The sequence below is a fragment of the Chiloscyllium plagiosum genome, unplaced genomic scaffold (genome assembly GCF_037043375.1).
Source record: "Chiloscyllium plagiosum isolate Xiang-an unplaced genomic scaffold, Cpla_swu_hap1 HiC_scaffold_21, whole genome shotgun sequence".
NCBI lineage: Eukaryota > Metazoa > Chordata > Chondrichthyes > Orectolobiformes > Hemiscylliidae > Chiloscyllium > Chiloscyllium plagiosum.
In genome coordinates, this window is record NW_028270159.1 from 39829242 (window position 1) to 39848670 (window position 19429).

The window sequence follows — 19429 nt, forward strand, 5'->3', positions numbered from 1 at the left end:
TGGTCGATACTGGGATTAATTTGACATTAGCTACCAGTGCAAGGAGTTTGTCGATTGAGAAATCAGAAGGAATCAATAGAAAGCAACTGATTATCTTACTCTCCCTTAACACTTTGATTGCTTTGACTGTGTTCCAGCTTAAGTCGTAACAGCTCCTTAAATTCAAACTTCTCATATTGCACTGTAAATATTACACTTTCACTATGACAAAGCAGCTTTATTATTTATTGTAGGTTTAAATATATTCAATATTAAAATAAAGGTACATTACATAAACTAATATCATAACTCAAAATAGAACAAGATCTGCAGATGCTGCAAATCAAAACCAAAAATAAAAAAAATTGCTGGGAAAATTCAGCAGGTCTGGTAGTATCTGTGGAGAGAAATGTTACCCCTGCTTTGTCTCCACAGATGCTGTCAGACCTGCTGAGTTTTCCCAGCAATTTCTGTTTTTGTTCCTTGTGTCATGACTCACTGGGGTAACACATTGGAAAGTGTGCCCCATGACTCCACACTACAAATGACTTGGATGAGGAAATGGAAGGATGGATTAGTAAGTTTGCCAATGAAACAAAGGTTGGCGGAGTTGTGGATAGTGTGGAGGGCCATTGTAGGTTGCAAGGAGTTATTGACAGGATGTAGAGCTGGGCTGAGAAGTGGCAGATGGAGTTCAACCTGGAAAAATGTCAGGTGATTCATTTTGGAAGGTTGAATTTGAATGCAGAATACAGGATTAAAGGCAGGATTCTTGGCAGCGTGGAGGAACAGAGGAATCTTAGGGTTCATGTCCATAGATCCCTCAAAGTTACCATCCAAATTGAGAGGGTTGTTAAGAAGGTGTATGGTGTGTTCCCTTTCATTAGCAGGGGGATTGGGTTTAAGAGCCGTGAGGTTATGCTGCAGCTCTGCAGAGCCCTGGTTAGACCACACTTGGCATATTGTGTTCATGTCTGGCAACCTCATTATAGGAAGAATGAAGAAGCCTTAGCAAGAGTGCAGAGGAGATTTACCAGGTTGCAGCCTGGACTGGAGTGGTGGTAGTAGAGTTAGATACATTAGGGACATTTAAGCGACTCTTGGATAGACTCATGGGTGATAGTAAAATGATGGGTTAGTTTGATCTTAGAGTCAATAAAAGGTCGGTACAACATTGAGTGCCAAAGGGCCTGTCCTGCGCTATACTGTTCTATGTTTATATTTTATTTAATGAAATAACAAAATATCCCAAAATGCCTCTGATTGACTGCAGTGATTGGAATGAGAACAAAGTGGATTTCGTTGATAATGACATCCTTGATTGCAGTGTTAACCTGGGCCAATCAGGGAGCCCATGTTGACAGATATTAACAGGAGTCTTTTCCGCGGTTACGTCAGAGCCCGGGTGTCCTTGGAGAAGGAGCACGCGGTGTCGACCAACACCCTGGAGTTGTTCAGGGAGAGGTGGGCGCTGCAGGGAGTGGAGTGCATTATTTCTCCCTCCAACTCTATTTTGATTTAGTCCCTACCCTCCCCTTCACTGTTTTGATCACATAGCACTGCCCTTTGATGTGAAGGGCAGTGTTTGTCACTGGCCACCTGGGTGTTAAAAAAAAGAAAAAAAATTAACAGGAGTCTCAGAGAGTGTCTTGATTCTAGAGACTGGTTTTGATCTGGCTGTCCAGATTCCATTATCTCTCCACCCTGGAGGCTTCCTGCCTCTCTTCCTGATGCAGGGTGTTTGCCTGAAACGTTGATTTCAATGATATTGGGGGCAAAGTACTAACTTGGATTGAAAGTTGGTTGGCTGACAGGAAACAAAGAGTAGTGATAAACGGCTCCATTTCGGAATGGCAGGCAGTGACCAGTGGGGTACCGCAGGGATCAGTGCTGGGACCGCAGCTTTTTACAAGATATATTAATGATATAGAAGATGGTATTAGTAATAACATTAGCAAATTTGCTGATGATACTAAGCTGGGTGGCAGGGTGAAATGTGAGGACGATGTTAGGAGATTACAGGGTGACCTGGACAGGTTAGGTGAGTGGTCAGATGCATGGCAGATACAGTTTAATGTGGATAAATGTATAGTTATCCACTTTGGTGGCAAGAACAGGAAGGCAGATTACCACCTAAATGGAATCAATTTAGGTAAAGGGGCAGTACAGAGAGATCTGGGTGTTCTTGTACACCAGTCAGTGAAGGTAAGCATGCAGGTACAGCAGGTAGTGAAGAAGGCTAATAGCATGCTGGCCTTCATAACAAGAGGGATTGAGTATAGAAGCAAAGAGGTTCTTCTGCAGCTGTACAGGGCTCTGGTGAGACCACACCTGGAGTATTGTGTGCAGTTCTGGTCTCCAAATTTGAGGAAAGACATTCTGGCTATTAAGGGAGTGCAGCGTAGGTTCACGAGGTCAATTCCTGGAACGGCGGGACTACCTTACGCTGAAAGACAGGAGCGACTGGGCTTGTATACCCTTGAGTTTAGAAGACTGGGAGGGGATCTGATTGAGACATATAAGATTATTAAAGGATTGGACACTCTGCAGGCAGTATTTCCGCTGATGGTGAGTGCCGAACCAGAGGACACAGCTTAAAAATACGGGGTAGACCATTTAGGACAGAGATGAGGAGAAACTTCTTCACCCAGAGAGTGGTGGCTGTGTGGAATGCTCTGTCCCAGAGGGCAGTGGAGGCCCAGTCTCTGGATTCATTTACGAAAGAGTTGGATAGAGCTCTCAAGGATTGTGGAATCAAGGGTTATGGAGATAAGGCAGGAACAGGATACTGATTAAGAATGATCAGCCATGATCATATTGAATGGTGATGCAGGCTCGAAGGGCAGAATGGCCTACTCCTGCACCTATTGTCTATTGTCTATTGTCCTGGTCCTCGGATGCTGCCTGACCTGCTGTGCTTTTCCAGCACCACTCTGATCTAAACTCTGGTTTCCAGCGTCTGCAGTTTTCACTTTTGCCAATGTGCAAATAAGGGATGGCTTGGTGACTGACTACCATCCCCTGTGGAGTTATTTCACTGACCATCTCTTAGGTTAAAAACAATCCTTTGAGGTTCTTTCAGTACCAAAGAAAAATAGCTACCTATTGTGACATGCTTAACTTTAACAACAACATGCAAAATAACAGGAATTCCCATCTATGATTCAAGAGAAGAGTGAAAGTAATAGGGTGGTTGTTATGGGGGACTTTAACTTTCCTGATATTGATTGGGAAAGCTATAGCTCAAGTTCGTTAGATGGGTCAGTGTTTGTCCAATGTGTGCAGGAGGGTTTCCTGACACAATATGTAGATAGGCCAACAAGAGGTGAGGCCATACTGGATTTGGTTCTGGGTAATGAACCAGGCCAGGTGTTAGAATTAGAGGTAGGTGAGCACTTTGGGGACAGTGACCACAATTCGGTGAATTTTACTCTAGTGATGGAGAGGGATAAGAGTGCACTACAGGGCAAGAGTTATAGCTGGGGGCAGGGAAATTATGATGCGGTGAGGCATGACTTAGGATGTGTGGCCTGGAAAAGTAAGCTTCAAGGCAAGAGTGTAAATGATATGTGGAGCTTGTGTCCTTGATAAGTATGTACCCGTCAGGCAGGGAGGAAAGGGTCGTGTGAGGGAGCCGTGGTTTAATAAGGAATTGGAATCCCTTGTTAAATGGAAGAGGGCGGCCTATGTAAAGATGAGGCGTGAAGGTTCAATTGGGGCGATTGAGAGTTATAAGGTAGCCAGGAAGGACCTGAAGAGAGAGCTAAGAGCAGCAAGGAGGGGACATGAAAGGTCCTTAGTTGGTAGGATTAGGGAAAACCCTAAGGCTTTCTATAGGTATGTCAGGAATAAAAGAATGACTAGGGTAGGAATAGGTCCAGTCAAGGATAGTAGTGGGAAGTTGCGTGTGGAGGCTGAAGAGATTGAGGAGACACTGAATGAATACTTTTCGTTAGTATTCACTCAGGAACAGGACATTGTTGTCGATGTGAGTACCGAGTCACAATTAAGTAGAATGGATGGCTTTGAGGTATGTAGAGAAGAGGTGTTGGAAATCCTGGAAAGGGTGAAAATAGATAAGTCCCCTGGGCCTGATGGCATTTATCCTAGGATTCTCTGGGAAGCAAGGGAGGAGATTGCAGAGCCATTGGCCTTAATTTTTATGTCCTCGTTGTCTATAGGAGTAGTGCCAGAAGATTGGAGGCTAGCAAATGTGGTTCCCTTGTTTAAGAAGGGGAGTAGGGATAACCCTAGTAACTATAGGCCGGTGAGTCTCACTTCTGTTGTGGGTAAAATCTTAGAGAGAATTGTAATGGATAGGATTTATGAACATCTGGATAAGAATAATGTGATCAAGGATAGTCAGCATGGTTTTGTGAAGGGCAGGTCGTGCCTCACAAACCTTATTGAATTCTTTGAGAAGGTGACTAAGGAGGTGGACGAGGGGAAAGCAGTAGATGTGGTGTATATGGATTTTAGTAAGGCGTTTGATAAGGTTCCCCATGGTAGACTACTGCAAAAAATACGGAGGTATGGCATTGAGGGTGAGTTGGAGGTTTGGATTAGGAGTTGGCTGGCTGGAAGAAGACAGAGGGTAGTAGTGGATGGCAAAGGTTCATCTTGGAGTGCTGTCACTAGCAGTGTTCCGCAAGGATCTGTTTTGGGACCATTGCTGTTTGTCATTTTTATAAATGACCTGGAGGAGGGGTTAGAAGGTTGGGTGAGCAAGTTTGCGGATGATACGAAAGTCGGAGGAGTGGTAGACAGTGAGGAAGGATGTGGCAGGTTACAGCGGGATATTGATAAGCTGCAGAACTGGGCAGAAAGGTGGCAAATGGAGTTCAATGTAGCTAAGTGTGAGGTGATTCATTTTGGTAAGAGTAATAAAAAGATGGGGTACTGGGCTAACGGTCGGATACTTGGTAGTGTGGACGAGCAGAAAGATCTTGGTGTCCATGTTCACAAATCTTTGAAAGTTGCCACCCAGGTAAATAGTGCGGTGAAGAAGGCATATGGCATACTGGCTTTTATTGGTAGAGGAATTGAGTTCCGGAGTACTGAGGTAATGTTGCAGTTGTATAAGACTCTGGTGCGGCCGCATCTGGAGTATTGTGTGCAGTTTTGGTCCCCATACTATAGGAAGGATGTGGAGGCACTGGAACGGGTGCAGAGGAGGTTTACCAGGATGTTGCCTGGTATGGTAGGAAGATCGTATGAGGAAAGGCTGAGGCACTTGGGGCTGTTTTCATTGGAGAAAAGAAGGTTTAGGGGTGACTTGATAGAGGTGTACAAGATGATTAGGGGTTTAGATAGGGTCGACAGTGAGAATCTTTTTCCACGTATGGAGTCAGCTATTACAAGGGGGCATAGCTTTAAATTAAGGGGGGGTAGGTATAGGACAGATGTTAGGGGTAGATTCTTTACTCAGCGAGTCGTGAGTTCATGGAATGCCCTGCCAGTAGCAGTGGTGGACTCTCCTTCATTATGGGCATTTAAATGTGCATTGGATAGGCATATGGAGGATAGTGGGCTAGTGTAGGTTAGGTGGGCTTGGATCGGCGCAACATTGAGGGCCAAAGGGCCTGTACTGCGCTGTATTCTTCTATGTTCTATGTTCTATGTTCTATGCCTCTTAAACTTTAACCATTGTAAAACTCCCACACATACAAGAAAAGGCAAAAATGCAAATATGAGTAGAGAAAAACAATAGCCAGAAGTACTGCATGCAGTTCTACTAAAAAATAAGGTTGTCAAAGTCTTTAACAGACTATTGCACTTTTCTTATTAGAAACAGAGGAAGAAACGTTTGCAGGTGATTTAACCTGAGGGTCACCATACCTCAGATGGAAGGAGAGGTTGAGAAGGACAGTCCTTCAGAGTAATGTTCACTGGAATGGGAACTGGACCCATGCAGATGATATCACTCCTGTATTAGATACTGTGATGCAATGGGGTAATTTAAAACAGCAACACAGAAAAGATTTATCCTGTGCAGTAATCTGTGAAAATTTGAGAAGCCAAGAACTATTTAAAGTAAAATTAACAACTTTATTTCTTAAAATGTGACAGAGAATAATTAACTAACAACTATTTACAACTGCTTCCTCTAACCTATCTTTTACCTTGCCCTTCCACAACACTGATCCAATAAAAGCCCCAATTAATATTTACAAAACAAAACTTATTATCTCAAAACCAGAGAGCTTTCAGTTTTCTCTGTATTCCTGTCTTCTTTTCTTCTTATTTGGGATTCTGCTACACAGGTTACTGATCAATATACTGATTTAAGAGAGCTATTTTTCTGGGCAGTGTGCAATGTCATTGGCTTGGCAGTTCTCACCTCAACTACTCAATTTTCCCAGTCTTCTACCCCAAAAGAACATTGAATTGTGTCAATGGCTTTTAAGATTATCAATATATTCAATTTAAACTGAATTGGAATTTGGTATTTGTTTTGGGGTATATTCAAATCTGTTTCTTTTTTGTCTCCAGGCAACTAGATACATCAGTAGATAGACAGCATGTCTATAATGTATCTTATTGAGAACACTTGGTGCTGTCACTGCTAATTTTTAACTCTCTTAAAGGCACAGTACACCGACATCTTCCTAACAATACCCACGCAGTTAGTATTACTCCTGTATCAGATATCCATGCAGTTAATATCACTCCTGAATCAGATACCCATGCAGTCAGTATTACTCGTGTGTCAGATACCCGTGCAGTTAGTATCACTCTTGTATCAGATACCGGCTGTCCTGCCAACTAGACTAACTCACCCTCCTTGCCTCCATTTAATAAAGCAGGAACAGACTATTGGGTCATCATCATATACCTGCTTTTGTGAACTTGCTGTGCAGAAAATTTTCTTATATATTTCCTACAAACTTATATTTCCTTCATTGACTGTAAATTGCTTTTAAACAAACCAAGCTTTGAATGGTACAATGTAAATGAAAGTCTTTCACTTTGTTGTGAACTAACTCAACATATACTTGGAATCAAACGTGTGGTCCACATAATCTTAAACCATAAGATGAAATACAGAACTTTGGCTCAGCCAGCATTTGTGCCAATCACTAGATACCCTTGAGAAGGTGATGGTGAGCTGCCTTCCTGAACCATTACTTCCTTCACATCGCTGTCAAGTTATTAACCACTGAACCTGATCTACTTCCAGTTACATTGTATCCCATAGTGTACCATAAGACAGCAATTGATACCAGAATTTCTATAACAGCTTCTCAAGCAGAGCAGTAATGCAATCTCTTCTGCTTGCAGTAAAGCTAAACACAAAGGAATCAAACCTTTCACTTCTAATTGCAAAAATAGTGAAGAACATACTTGAGAATGACTTTTACCCTGATTGACTCATCATTAATAAAGAATGAACTTAATCTCTGAGCGCAGATAGACTATAGACCTTCCCTTTCAGTCTGAAGACTTTGAGGTCAGTAAAAGTGTAATACTGGTTTGAATTAAGAACTGCATGCCACAGCTGACAATCTTGGGCTCTGGTTAAATAATTGATGAGATAAGATGTGTCTAAGGCATATTGCTTTTCCATGATGGTTCTTCAAAACTGAATCGTTTATCTTAGAGAGGTAAAGTGCTCATGGGTATTTCAGCACAAACTTGATACTTAATTGAATGGCAGAAAACAGGCAAGTGAGTTTATATTCAACACTGTCCTAATTTTTCTGAATGTGGTTAATGTTTTATGGAAGATATGTTGAGCAGTACCCAAGCATTTCTATGCAAGGGCAATGGGTATCAGAAATTTAGAATCCTGTGATTGCTGGCTTGTTTCCTACAAAACCTGTAAAGTTTGCAGAAGTGCCTTTTGCTACTCTTTAAAAGGGAGATAAAGTTCCCAGTTTCTGCACTGTCAGCAGAGAGAGACAACTGGTAGTGATTATAGTAAGAGGGACAAGGTTGAGATTCATAAAATTCATAACTTACCACCCGATGCCTGCTGAACACTTCAACTCCCCTTCAAGGAGATGCAGGTCCTGGACCTCCTCCATCGCCAAACCTTTAACATCGACACCTGGAGGAAGAATGCCTCATATTCCGCCTTTGGAACCTGCAACCACATGGGATCAATGCAGTTTTCAACAGTTTCCTCATTTCCCCTCCTCCCACCTTATCCCAGTCCCCAACTTGGCACTGCCATCCTGACCTGTCTTTCCCATCTATCCGCTCCACCCTCCTCTCCAACCTATCACCTTCTCCCTCACCTTCATCTATCTATCACATTCTCAGCTACCTCCCCTTCAACCCCACCTCCCCCGCCCATTTATCTCTCAGCAGCCCCAGCCCACAAGCCCCATTCTTGATGAAGGGCTTATGCCTGAAGCATCGATTCTCCTGCTCCTCGGATGCTGGCTGACTTGCTGTGCTTTTTTCAGCACCACACTCTCGACATAGAATCCATACAGTGCGGAACCAGGCCATTTAGCCAATCCCAGTAACCCTGCATTTCCCATGGTTAATCCACCTCACCTGCACATCCCTGAAAACTAAGGACAATTTAGCATAGCCAATCCACCAAACTGCAAATCTTTGGATTGGGGGAGGAAACCAGAGCATCCAGTGCAAACCCACATAGAGGGAGAATGTACAAATTGACAGTCACCTGAAAGTGGAATTGAACCCAGGTCCCTGACACTGTGAGGCAGCAGTGCTAATCATTGATGCATTGTACCATCTCCAGCAGGACCTTCATGGTAATCACAGCTAGAATGTCCACTAACACTTCAAGAAGCTTTGTAGGCATCTGCACTCTTGACACATACTGATTTTAAAACATGATTGGGAATGATTAATACTATTAAGTTTTAAACTTCTTCAGAAAAATAAATCAAATATACTAGAAAATGGTTAAAATAACAGATCTGCAACAAAGGGAAGAGTGAAAGTCAATTCTTAATATTCCTATTCTTCTTCCATGCCATAATTTTGAAAGCAATCTCAGGATATTTATAATCACTGTAAATAATTGCAGCGGATCAATAGCTGTCCTATGTTTGACATGTTTTTCCCTTTAAGATTACACTTCTATATTAACATATAGCAAACTCAAAACCTACACTTTAGAATTTACAAAAGAAGATATTCCACAATGATCATTTAAGCTTTTGGTAAATACAGTATAGCTGAGTTTTCCCTCAAGAAGAGCAATTTGTCATACTGAAATACAACTCTCTTCTTATATAGAGTTTGAGATGGGCAATAATTAGTGGTTATATCAACAACACCCATCTGTCCCTGGAAGTAACTTTTCTTTTCCAAGCTGAGCATGTGAATAGTTGGTCGAGAGCTCAGTACCAAATGAACATCAAAGTTCAAGCAAAAGAAAAGAACAAGAAGAGAAATAAATGTGTGAGTTTAAACATCACAGGAAAACAACAACGATCTAAATGCCGGACGGAGTATCTGCCAAGTCAAAAAATAAAACATAAGAAAGATTATCAATCCACTTAAGAAAGCCCCAAATAGAAGAAAAAACACGGGTTGAAGAGATCAAAATGATGATCATTACAGCGATTAAACAAGACAAGTCAGTGCACAAATTAACACCTCCACCTGTCAATTTAGGAATTCATAAGCACCTCACAGCTCAAGTACAGCTGTGCAACAGAAGGGAAACTGAAAACAAGCCCAATGTTATGAATGTCACAACAGGGGAAGTTCAAAAATACAGAACAGATGCCTCAAACAATTGTAGTTCAATGATGAAGTGATTTTATTCGCATCTGTTACATTTATTATCTGGACAATTACATTATAATTAATAAATGACAAATGGCAGCTTGTATCAATGTCCATTGTGTTGCTAGTTTCATGAGATAGCGCTTACCCTGCATAATTGACACAGAATTAGTTTGATTCCATGTGTGAAAATAATCGAATGTGATGAACACAACACAGGCATGATTGAAATTGAATCTGTCATTGCTGACCAAAATGCAGTGAAGAGTTACTGCAGGAGGTGTAATTGCTTTTCTGTACATTGGTACAACTGCACAAGGTTGCAGTTTATGTTAGTTGTAAATACATTTTCCCTCAGCTGTGAAGGTCATGCTGCTGGAAAGATTAACAAGGTGGAATTGTGAAACTTCATAATATCATCACTACACAGTCCACGCAGTTGGGGTTCCATTCCTTTTGCTCCTCTATCAGATTCTGTGCTGCACTCTGACCTCTGTCAGACTTGGTCAAGTAAATGGGAGAAACTACACAAATCTTTCTTGTCACTTGTCCGAGATGAACACAGTTTGAAAACTGTCAACGCTACCACTTTCTTCATGCATGTGTGATCACTTTCCTCACCTAATGAAGCAAAACCTTTTATGCTTGTCTTCCCTTTCACTTATGCTTTAAGATCTTTATCAATTCACAGATACCTAGCTGACGAAAAGTTTTTGACACCTTGAAGGCCATCCATGAAAAAACTATAGTCTTCTCAAAGACCATTCATTTTTAAAAAAAGGTTTTTGATGGAACCCTGAAATAATCACTGACCCAGTCAAGCAGCAATATCCTTTAGCACTTGACCAGCTCTGTGAGAAGTGGCGCTGTTGAATCACACTTAGCAAAGGATAATTAATTCTATGCCCTTGCCATTCTCAGTGCTTCCTCCAAGTGGTGTTCAGCAGAGAGGAATGTTCGTTCATAGCTAACTTGGTGCATGAGTTAATAATCAGTAGGTAGTTTACTTGCCCATGTTTGACCTGATGCCATGAGATTTCCTGGGGTGCACAGTTCAAAATTGAGGACTCTGAAGGAAACCACTTGCTAACCACAGACTTCTGTGCCTGCCACAGCTGTCTTGTTGGATATCCAAAAAATCAAATTGTTCAAATTGGTGTATGTGATGTAATCATTTTCAAATATCAGGCTGTTGACTGACTTGACTGTGGGTCAGCTAGCCCAATTTTGTCACAGCCCCATATGTCAGGGATGGTTTTACGGGTTATGTGTGCCATTGATGCCTTACTTTTAATATCAGACTTATTTAGCTTTTGATGGAACTATGTGGCTTGCTAGGTCATTTTGAAGAGCTTTTAAGATTATAGTTTGCCACATTGATGCAATTCTAGTGTCACATGTTGACTATAAGAGGTTAGGATGGAAGATTTCCTTCATAAAAGGACATTACTGAACCCGAATGTGAGTGCCATTAGCACCATTGTATTTTAACACCAAATAATAAGGAACCAAAGTTAGGACCCCCTCCTCAAAGAGGGGCTGTGGGTGGGGTACTGCTAAAGAAAATGGATTGGAACTCTCCAGGGGAGGACTATTAAAGAGGATAGACTGGAACCCTCCCTGGGAACTGTTAAAGGGGACGGACTGGAACCATTTGAGATGACTGCTAAAGGGGACAGACTGGAATCCTCTCAGGAACTATTAAAGGGGAAAACCTAAAATCCCATCCCCTGAAGGGACAAAAGAGGCGTAGATGATAAACCTCCTGATGGGTGACCTTAGAGATTTCTAAAATCATGAAGGGCACAGATAAAATGAATGGCAAAGGTCTTTTCACTGGGGTGGGAGAGTTCAAAACTCAAGGGCATTTTTTCAGGAGAGAGGACAAAGGTATAAAAAGGACATGAAAGGCAACCTTTTTGCGCAGAGAGTGGCTCATATCTGGAATGAACTGCCAGAGAAAGTGCCGAAAGCAGGTACAGTTACAACATTTAAAAGACGTTTGGATAAGTACATGATGAGGAAAGGTTTGGAGGGATATGAGCCAAACACAGAAAGTGGGACTAGTTTGGTTCGGAAACATGGTTAATGTGGATGAATTGGACCAAAGGGATTTTCTCATGCTCTATGACTCTTTGATTCTAATTACTATACAGTCACATCTTACTATCCTCACCAACAGACCAAATCAGAAGGTCCTATCCTAAGGGGTGTGCCTATCTTCTGGAATGAAGTGTCCAGCTGAACACCCACTGACTCTCTGTCCCCTCTAATGTAGATATTCAATGCCTATTCTCCTGAAGGTTAGGTTAGGTTAGAAATAAAGCAGCATCTCTCACCTCCTTACCATACTTTCTTACTCACGAAATGTACAGACTTACACTCTAGTCCTCCTTATTTATACTACTGAGATTTAGATCTATGAGCTCTTTACAGCTCTAAATTAGAAGAGTTATTTGCTAATAGAACACAGACCATAGAAAAGTACAGTACAGGACAGGCCCTTTGACCCACGATGTTGTGCTGAGACTTAATCCTAATGTAAAATATAATAGCTTAACCTATGCACCCCTCAACTCACTGCTATCCATGTGCATGTCCAGCAGTTGCCTAAATGTCCCCAATGACTTCATTTCCACCATCTCAGCTGGCAACGCATTCCATGCATTCACAACTCTCTGCATAAAGAACCTACCTCTGATGTCTTCTTTATACCTTCCTCCTAATATCTTCAAACTATGTCTTCTTGTACCAGTCAATCCTGCCCAGGGGAAAAGTCTCTGGCTATTGACTCTATCTATTCCTCTCATTATTTTGTACATCTCAATCTCACCTGCTTTCCAGACCTCCCCAGGACATCAGAAACGTCATTGATATACATGTGCTGAAACTGAGTGGGCCCTTAAGATGGACCTATGGCTCTCAGACCTCTAGCTACAGCACTGTTTTTTAAAAGGTTTAACAGTAAAAAGTTTAGCAGCTCTTGACAGTCAGTTCATCCCTGCTGATAGGATCCAGAATCTTGTTAATGAATCAAGAAAAGTAAAACTTAAAACAATAAAATTATGTAAAATGCTAATTACAAGCAACAGATACTATATTTTGTAAAAGAGAGTAACCTTTATGATTCACATTCTTGCTAAGCAAACTCAAAGGTTTCAACTCTGTTCTAGCTGTATTCCATGCCACTTTTATCTTGCTTAAGGAGTTGTGTTATAAGCTTATTAATAGACTAACATTCCCAATAATGTCCAGGGTTACTTGCTTATATTATTTATTCTAAATGTGTCCAGCAGATCATAAGGCAATAAGATGTCGGAGCAGAAATAGTCCATTCAGCCAATCGAGTCTACTCTGCCATTCAAAAGGATTATGTTTTATCTGATAATCCTCAACTCCACTTTCTTGCCTTTTCCCCATAACCCTTGATTCTCTTCCTGTTAAACATCTGTCAATCTCATCTTTGAAAACACTTAACAACCCAAATTTATTAGCCCACTGAAGTAAAGGATTCTATAGATTCACTACACCCTGAGACACCTCTGTCTTAAATATAAGATGATTTTAGGATTAGATAGGGGAGACAGAGAAAGACGTTTTCCTAGGATGATGACGTCAGCTTGTACGAGAGGTCATTACTACAAATTGAGGGGTGATAGATTTAAGACTGATGTCAGAGGCAAGTTCTTTACACAGAGAGTATGGAATGCCCTACCTGCTAAGGTAGTCAACTCAGCCACATTAGGGAGATTTAAACAATCCTTAGATAAGCTCATGGATGATTTTGGGATAGTGTAGGGGGCCGAGCTGAGAAAAGTCCACAGGTCGGTGCAACATTAAGGGCTGAAGGGCCTATTCTACGCTGTATTGTTCTAAGTTCTATCTGTGTCCCCTTATTCTGAGATAATATGCTCTCTCACATGGGGAAATAATCTTTCCTCATCTCTCATCTCAAGTTACCTAACAATCTTGTATGGTTCATAAAGGTCACATCTTCCACATTACAATGAGTACAGTGCCAACCTACTCAACATCTCCTCAGAAGACATTTCATTATGATTTGGTATCGGCTTAGTGAACCTTCTGTGGACTGCCTGAAATGACAGTATATCTTTCCTGAGGTAAGAGTCCTAAGACTGTTCACCACATTCCAGCTGTGGTCTGACTAATGCTTTGTATAGTTTTAAGAAGACTTTCCTACGTTTATACTCCATTCCCTTTGTGATAAAGATCAACATTGCATTTGCCTTCCTGATTGTCCCCTGAACTTGTATATTAGCTTTTTGTAATTCATGGATGAATCCCTCTGTTCTGTAGCTTTCTGCAGTCTTTCCCCATTTAAATAATATTCAACTCTTCTATTCTTCCTATCAATGCACATCACATTTCTCCATGTTATATTTCATTTGCCAAGTTTTGCCCACTCTCTTAAATTGTCTATATTCCTTTGCAGGCTTTTTATGTCTTCCCAACCTTTTGCCTCCCATGTATTTTTGGGACATCTGGAAAATTGGCTACAGCACATTCACTTTCTTCATCTGAATCTTTAGCGCATATTGCAAATAATTGTGGCATCAGCACTGAATCCTTTGGCATACCACTAGTTATAGGTTGCCATCCTGAAAATGATCCCTTATCCCAACTCTCTGTCTTCTCTTAGTTAGTTAATCCTTCACCCATGCTAATGTGCTCCCACTGATGTCAAGTAATCTTATTTTATTAAGTAGCTTGAAGTGTGGTACTTTATTAATTGTGTTCTCAAAATCCAAATATATTACAACCACTGCTTCCCCTTTATCTATCCTGCTTGTTACCTGTAGTCATGCTGACTCTACTTGGTCATATTATGTATTTGGAGAAAGTGAGGACTGCAGATGCTGGAGATCAGACTGAAAAATGTGTTGCTGGAAAAGCGCAGCAGGTCAGGCAGCATCAAAGGAACAGGAGAATCGACGTTTCGGGCATAAGCCCTTCTTCAGGAATGAGGAGGGTGTGCCAAGCAGGCTATGATGTAAGGGAGGAGGGACTTGGGGGAGGGGCATTGGGAATGCGATAGGTGGAAGGAGGTTAAGGTGAGGGTGATAGACCGGAGAAGGGTTGGGGCGGAGAGGTCGGGAAGAAGATTGCAGGTCAAGAAGGCGGTGCTGAGTCCGAGGGTTGGGACTGAGAAAAGGTGGGGGGAGGGGAAATGAGGAAGGTAGAGAAATCTGCATTCATCTCTTGTGGTTGGAGGGTTCCTAAGCGGAAGATGAGGCGCTCTTCCTCCAGGCGTCGTATTGCCATGGTCTGGCGATGGAGGAGGCCAAGGACCTGCATGTCCTTGGCGGAGTGGGAGGGGGAGTTAAAGTGTTCAGCTACGGGGCAGTTGGGTTGGTTGGTGCGGGTGTCCCAGAGGTGTTCTCTGAAACGTTCCGCAAGTAGGTGGCCTGTCTCCCCAATGTATAGGAGGCCACATCGGGTGCAGCGGATGCAGTAAATTATGTGTGTGGAGGTGCCGGTGAATTTGTGATGGATATGAAAGGATCCCTTGGGGCCTTGGAGGGAAGTGAGGGGGGAGGCGTGGGCGCAAGTTTTGCATTTTGCGGTTGCAGCGGAAGGTGCCAGCAGTGGAGGTGGGATTGGTGGGGGGGGGGGTGTGGACCTGACGAGGGAGTCATGGAGGGAGTGGTCTTTCCGGAACGCTGATAGGGGAGGGGAGGGATATATATCCTTGGTGGTGGGGTCTGTTTGGAGGTGGCGGAAATTATGAAGGATGATGCGATGTATCTGGAGGTTGGTGGGGTGGTAGGTAAGGACAAGTGGGGTTCTGTCCTGGTGGCAATTGGAGGGGCGGGGTTCAAGGGCGGAGGAGCGGGAAGTGGAGGAGATGCAGTGGATAGCATCGTCAACCACGTCTGAGGGGAAATTGTGGTCTTTGAAGAAGGAGGCCATCTGGGTTGTTCGGTATTGGAATTGGTCCTCCCGGGAGCAGACGTGGTGGAGGCGAAGGAATTGGGAATATGGGATGGCATTTTTACAGGGGGCAGGGTGGGAGGAGGTGTAATCTAGGTAGCTGTGGGAGTCAGTCGGTTTATAATAAACGTCCGTGTTGAGTCGGTCTTCCGAGATAGAAATGGAGAGGTCTAGGAAGGGGAGGGAGGAGTCTGAGATGGTCCAGGTAAATTTGAGGTCCGGGTGGAAGGTGTTAGTAAAGTGGATGAACTGTTCAACCTCCTCGTGAGAGCACGAGGTAGCGCTGATACAGTCATTGATGTAGCGGAGGAAAAGGTGGGGGGGGGTGCCAGTGTAGCTGTGGAAGATGGACTGTTCCATATATCCGACGAAGAGGCAAAAATAGCTGGGGCCCATGCGGGTGCCCATGGCTACTCCTTTGGTTTGGAGGAAGTGGGAGGATTGGAAAGAGAAGTTGTTCAGTGTGAGGACCAGTTCAGTCATTCGAAGGAGGGTGTCAGTGGAAGGGTACTGGTTGGTTCGGCAGGAAAGGAAGAATCGGAGGGCTTTGAGGCCTTCGTGATGGGGGATGGAGGTGCACAGGGACTGGATGTCCATGGTGAAGATAAGGCATTGGGGGCTGGGGAAGCGAAAATCATGGAGGAGGTGGAGAGTGTGGGTGGTGTCCCAAACGTAGGTGGGGAGTTCTTGGACTAAGGGGGACAGGACCATGTCAAGGTATGCAGAGATGAGTTCGGTGGGGCAGGAGCAGGCTGAGGCAGAGGGTCGGCTGGGGCAGTCAGGTTTGTGGATTTTGGGCAGGAGGAAGAAACGGGTGGTGCGGGGTTGTGGGATTATGAGGTTGGAGGCAGTGGATGGGAGATCCCCTGAGGTGATGAGGTTATGGATGGTCTGGGAGATGATGGTTTGGTGGTGGGATGTGGGGTCATGGTCAAGGGGGCAGTAGGAGGAGGTGTCCGCAAGCTGGCGTTTAGCCTCAGCAATGTAAAAGTCGGTGCGCCAAACTACCACCGCGCCTCCTTTGTCTGCCAGTTTGATAGTGAGGTTGGGGTTGGAGCGGAGGAAGTAGAGGGCTGCGCGTTGTGAGGGTGAGAGGTTGGAGTGGGTGAGAGGGGTGAACAGGTTGAGGCGGTCAATGTCGCGGCGGCTGTTGGCTATGAAGAGATTGAGGGCGGGTAAGAGGCCAGCACAGGGTGTCCAGGTCGATGGGTGTGTTGGAGGTGGGAGAAGGGATCATCAGAAGGTGGACGAGAATCCTGGTTGGAGAAGTAAGCGCGGAGCCGAAGGTGGCGAAAGAATTGTTCGATGTCTCATCGTGTGTTGATCCGTGAGCGTAGGGGGATGATGGTGAGGTCTCTGCTGAGCACTGATCTTTCATCCTCAGAGAGGGGGAGGTCTGGAGGGATGTGAAAATATGGCAGGGCTGGGAGCTAGGACCTGGTGAGGGGTTGGACCTGGGAGTGTGGGCGGGGTTAGGCGTGGCGGCGGAGATCGGTGTGGGGCAGAGATCGGCATGGGGGCGGAGATTGGCGTGGAGGCGGGGTTAGGTGTGGGGGCGGAGATCAGCACGGGGGTGGAGACGCATGCGGCATGGTTGTTGTGCAGGCGAGTGACGTCACCGGGGGCGAAAGTAGATGCGGCGACGGCAACTCCAGGGGCGGAAGTGGCTGCAGCGAATGCAAAAACGGTGTTGTTCCCAGTGGTTGTGGACCCCGCGGAGGCCGCGAGTCTGTCGGTGATGGTCTTCCTGGCGATCGTGGAGGCTGTATGGTCGGTGGGGGCGGAAGTGATGTCATGGTTCCCAGCGGCGATTGCTGCAGCGGCCACGTGGTTAATGGTGCCCGAACAGTTCCGGAGGTTGATGGAAGATTCTGGAACGGTTGAGGAATCCGGAGTGTGGGGGTAAGTACATGTAAGTTTTTAGTACTTACTGTCTTTAATTTCCGATATGGCTAGGAAGAACTGTTTGTTTAGTGTGTGGATTCTTCTGTGGATGAAGAACAGTAGAGGTCCTGTGAGAGTAGTGTCCTGAGCTAGGGAAGGACTGACTGTAGGGAATGTAGGTAGCTACGCATCCTGCAAGTGTGGATCGGAGGATCCGGAGGGAGGTCTGTTGTTGGAGGCTTCGGATTTGTTGTCGATACTGGTTGTCCTGGTTGGGTCCAAATTTTGTTGGTCTGAACATAGTCCGGAGTCCATGCGGGGTCAGTCAGTGATCCCTTGTGGTTGGTGGGTTCCTAAGCGGAAGATGAGGCGCTCTTCCTCCAGGTGTTCTCTGAAACGTTCCGCAACCAACCCAACCGCCTCGTGGCTGAACACCTTAACACCCTCTCCCACTCCACCAAGGACATGCAGGTCCTTGGCCTCCTCCATCGCCAGACCATGGCAACACAACGCCTGGAGGAAGAGCGCCTAATCTTCCGCTTAGGAACCCTCCAACCATAAGGGATGAACTCAGATTTCTCCACCTTCCTCATTTCCCCTCCCCCCACCTTTTCTCAGTCCCAACCCCCGGACTCAGCACCGCCTTCTTGACCTGCAATCTTCTTCCCGACCTCTCCGCCCCCAACCCCTCTACGGCCTATCACCCTCATCTTAACCTCCTTCCACCTATCGCATTCCCAATGCCCCTCCCCCAAGTCCCTCCTCCCTATCTTTCATCTTAGCCTGCTTGGCACACCTTCCTCATTCCTGAAGAAGGGCTTATGCCCGAAACATCGAATCTCCTGCTCCTTTGCTGCCTGACCTGCTGCGCTTTTCCAGCATCACATTTTTCAGCATATTATGTATTTCTAAATAATATGCTCTTATAAGCTTACCAATAGACTAACATTTTCCCAATAATAGACTAGCTGGTGTTTCTGTCTTTTTAAAATCTCATTTACATTTTAAATAAAGTTGTAACATTTGCAGTTTTCCTATCCTTTGGGTCTTTTGCAGAATTTAACACTTCGTGGGAGATTGTGACCAGTGCATCTGCTAAGACTCTGTAGTACTTCCTTTAATCCCCACATCCCTGGAGGGAATTCTGTTGTTCTCTTGGCAAATTACTGGTTGTATTGCAGATGATTAGCAAGTTATGACATAGCTATTGAATGACGGTATGGATTAATTTATCACAGGAAAGGTAAGATTTCTGTTCAACCTGATTCAATAAAGTAGTTTTGGGATGCACAAAGTGTGTTTTTGTTAATAACAATAGTTTTGTACCATTGCACTGGCTTTCAGTTCCTGATTTCTTAACTGACTTCAAGTTTCATCATCCACGATGATGGAATTCAAACCCTTATTCTTTCAGTTCATCATCTTTCCCAGTCCATCTGCTGCTTGATAACCAATTTTTCAGTCTCATTGCATAAGGATATACCCATTTGGTTGTCCTATTCCCTCATGTCCCAGATGCCTTGTTTCTCTTACTGCACCATTACCAGTTCACAAGTCCAGCAATAGAGTAGAGAAATGATAATGAGGAAAAAAAACATGTTTAACAAATAGCATATGTTGCACAATGTCTCGCTGCAACAAAATCTGGCCCATTATTATCCTGCTCTACAAGCCTTGAGGTAGTAAATTCTCTTAGATGTGTGGCACAAAATTTAATTTCTTTTTAAAGAGCAGTACAACATTTACAAAGCACACCTCAACTGGAATAAGCTCAAACAGTTCACAATAATGTGCTACATGCAATGACAGAATGCAAAAATGATGATCAGAGCTTTTTAGGTGTCCAGGAAATTAGATCTCTAGGTCAGCACATGATTTCATCATTAGTGTAATTCTTTCC

General features: G+C 43.9%; 1 long non-coding RNA gene across 1 annotated transcript in view; it reads right to left on the reverse strand.

The window, feature by feature from the left end:
- Positions 1-19429, reverse strand: part of LOC148146134 (uncharacterized) — an 89684-nt gene that overhangs the window by 44146 nt on the left and 26109 nt on the right. Inside the window, exon 2 of the long non-coding RNA XR_015760786.1 lies at positions 7942-8065. This is a non-coding gene — a long non-coding RNA (uncharacterized LOC148146134). The remainder of the gene's footprint in view (positions 1-7941; positions 8066-19429) is intronic.